The sequence below is a fragment of the Nannospalax galili genome, unplaced genomic scaffold (genome assembly GCF_000622305.1).
Source record: "Nannospalax galili isolate Female #2095 unplaced genomic scaffold, S.galili_v1.0 scaffold31, whole genome shotgun sequence".
Lineage (NCBI taxonomy): Eukaryota > Metazoa > Chordata > Mammalia > Rodentia > Spalacidae > Nannospalax > Nannospalax galili.
In genome coordinates, this window is record NW_008332149.1 from 532,704 (window position 1) to 536,369 (window position 3,666).

Below are 3,666 nucleotides of genomic sequence, written 5' to 3' on the forward strand. Positions count from 1 at the left end.
AAGCCGTACCCTTGAGTGCGGCAAACGGCCTTTCCTCAGCGACTTCAGTGCTCAGCAAATAGCCATTTACTCTGGTCACCACCATTTCCATGCATAGTCCTGTGTTCCTGACACACAACAAGAAACAGACCAGGTCAATCCTCATGGTCATGCTAAGAGCTGAGCTGCAAACAGCAGGGAATGCTGCGAAGCATTAGAGGAGGGGCCGCACTAGAGGAGGGGCCGCATTAGAGGGAGCAGCTGTAGAGGGAGGCGCACGGAGAAGGTCACATGTGTGATAAGTTGGCAAGGAGAGAGGAAGCCATGTTAACACATGGGAGAACCACACTCCCGGAAGCTGGCACAGCAAGGCCCCGGCCTGCCTGAAGAGCATCCAGGAGGCCATCCTGGCCGGAGCTGTGTGTCCAAGCAGAAGAGTGTGGCAGGAGAGGCCTAGGGGCAACAGCTGGGGGCTTACTCGGGGTTTTTGATCTACTGGGTGCCTCAGCTTTTCTACACAGGATGGAGCCATAGACGGGGTTGAGCAGCTAATTATGAATGAGAGAGATCCAGATCAGTAGCATACATGGAATCTGATTTGATCCTTTCTTTTGCTAATCTCATTTGATTAAATTCAGTCATATCTGGGGTTGTATTAATCAGAGAAACTGAACAATAAGATAGATGAATAGATGATAGATAGATGATAGATAGATAGATAGATCGATAGATGATTGATATAGATAGATGATAGAAGATAGATGATAGATGGTAGATAGATGATAGATAGATGATAGATAATGATAGATATACCACTAGATGATTGATATAGATAGATGATAGATAGCTGATAGATAGATGATAGATTGATGATAGAAGATAAATAGATGATTGATAGATAGATGATAGATAGATAGATGATAGAAGATAAATAGATGATTGATAGATAATAGATAGGTAGATAGATAGATGATAGGTAGATAGATGATAGATGATAGGTAGATAGATGATAGATAGATAGATGATGACAGATGATAGATGGCTGACAGATGTTTCTTTGAAGAATTTGCCTCACACAGTTAATAGAACTGACAAGTCACAAGATCTGTGGTGATCGTTGACAAGCTGAAAACCCAGAAGAGTGTAGTCCTCATCTAAGTCCAAAAGTCCAGGAGCCAGGGCGGCTGGTGGGCAGGTCTAATTGGAAGGGTGGAAGGCAGGAGACTGAGTAAGAGCTGGGGCTTTCTTTCCAGTCCCAGTGTCCCCACTGGAAGTAGATCAGAAGCACCATCTCACGCCCCTGAGAAGAGAACTTTCTCTCAATTCAAGATGTCAAGTGATTGGGTGAGGCCTGCAGAGTGGAGGGATATCTGCTTTACAAAATCTATGAACTAAAATGTCAACCTCATTGAAACATCAAGAATAGTGTTTGAACAAGGGCACCCTGTGTCCCAGATGAGCTGACACAAAATAAACCCACAGGAGTTATAATAAAGAGTGAAAATCCCAGCTCCACCGTGTTGAGTGCAGGACTTGGGGGTGTGGCTTAGCCTCTATGAGTCCCAGCTTTGTCCTCTGTGAATGGGGATGGCACCAGCATCTCAGGCCTCTACCACATACAGCTGTTCTTAGGCTCCTGTACAGTTTTATACCCTGCTCTGAAAATTCTTAATAAATTTTAAAGTAATTTATTATCAAATCTTAATAATTTGAATAAGAGACATTGATTTTGGTTTTGTAACTAGGCCTGAATGAAAATAACATCCTCGACTTCTTGTTTGAGTGCTTGGAAGATGACTGACATGGTGTAGGAAACCATCCTGCTCGTTGCCTGATGCACAGCATTTGTTCATACTCCAGATTCAGGCAGCATGAATTAGTCCCTGCTCAGGATGGAACTGCAGAGTGAGAAGGACCAGTAAGATGTGGCTCCTGCCCAGGTAGAGCCGGTGCGAGAGGCCAAACAGCAGCCCAGGAGATGCATGTTCTGATTTTACTTCTGTTGCTGTGATGAAATACTCTGAAAAAAAAAAAAACAAAAAAAAAACCAGCCTAGGGGAGAGGGGGATTTATTCCAGCACACGCTTCCACGTTACAGCACATCATGGCATGGAAGTCACAGTGGCAGGAGCCTGAAGCAGCTGCTCACATCGCAAACACAGTCAACGGCAGAGAAAAGCAAACAAATATGTGCTCGCCTGCTTGTCTTCTGCTGGATCTCTCCACTCTGATACAGTTCAGGATGCCCTGCCTAGGGAATGGTGCCACTCAAAGTAGACGATGTCCTCCCACATCAGTTAACATAAGACATTTCCCCACTGGCATGCCCACAAACCATCCAACATGGACAGTCCCTCACTGAGACTCTCTCCCTGGTGATTCTAGATTGTGTCAAGTTGACAATGGAAGCTAAACATCATCCAAGCCTTCTGATCCTCCATCTTTGTCAAAAATTACAGAAGTGGGAAAGGTCCAGGGGAGGAAGAGAGGAGGAGCAGAAGGGACCCAGAAGAGGTTCCAATAACCCGAGCCAGAGCCACACAAGGAGTGGAGAGGGAGCCTGGAAGGAAGGAGGCCAGCCAGGCTCCGGTGTGCAGAGCCACAGGGCCTGGGTGGTGGAGGTCCCCCTAACTGGCTGTCTCTGAGCAGATCCTATAGACTCTCTGCTCCCTGAGTCTTCACTAGTAATGGGGGAAAATCACACAGATGAGAACGCATGGTGCTCAGAGGGTTGGCAAGAATGTTGCACATACGCCTGGGGATGGGGGTGTTGTTGAATGCTGAACATACTAACATCACTAATTTAAAGCTCTCTTTCAACAGGCCGGGAAAGCACACGGCCCATCTGCTTGTTTCATTAACTCCCTGCTGAGGCCCCCACCCCCACCCTAGCCTTTACCCACAAAGAGCTTAGAGGGATCTGTGGTGTAAACACTGTCAGCATGGATTTCAGGCTCTGATTGTTACCTCTGAACACCAACCTTTGACATACCTCCTGGGGTCTGGAAGGACACGATGCAAGGTAGCTCCCAAGGCTGGCTCATTTGCTTCAATATAGTAGGTGATGTCTTACCTTCTCCAGGCTGTGTGCTATGCAGTCCACTGAGGACCACCAGGGGGCAGTCTTTCCCCACTGAAGACATGCCTCCCAGCACTACTGCCGATGGGGGCTTAGTGGGCCCCTTTCTGGTTTATGAATCACTGATGGTGCCCCGTCCCATGTACATTGTCTGTATGGAGGTGGAAGAAAGGGATTGGACTGGGGGTCTGGACAGATCTTGGGTAGCCCCTGGAGGGGAGTGAGTGGGGGACTCAGAAGGAAGCTTTGGCAGGTGACACTTCCCAGCTTGCTTTTTGTTCTGTCTGAGGTCCTCACCCTGCTGGCCAGGTCAGCCTACCGTGGGGCCTGCAGCATCTGAGTCTCCTTCCTCTAGCTTTGCTGTTCATCCTCAGCTCTCTGCAGCTGAGCCTCGTGGACCAGTGTGACAGACGGGAACTCGGCCCCTGATGCTGATGCATCCTGTTTCCTTCTTATAATCACAGCCGTGACGGCACAGGAATGGGGAAATTTCTTAGTAAGCACAGGCTTTGGGCCTTGCCTTGGTCTATACCAAGGCAACTCTCTAACCCTGGTTAAGAAGCAAAGGCCAAGTCAGAAGCCTGTGTGCGCCCCCCCCCCCCAACACT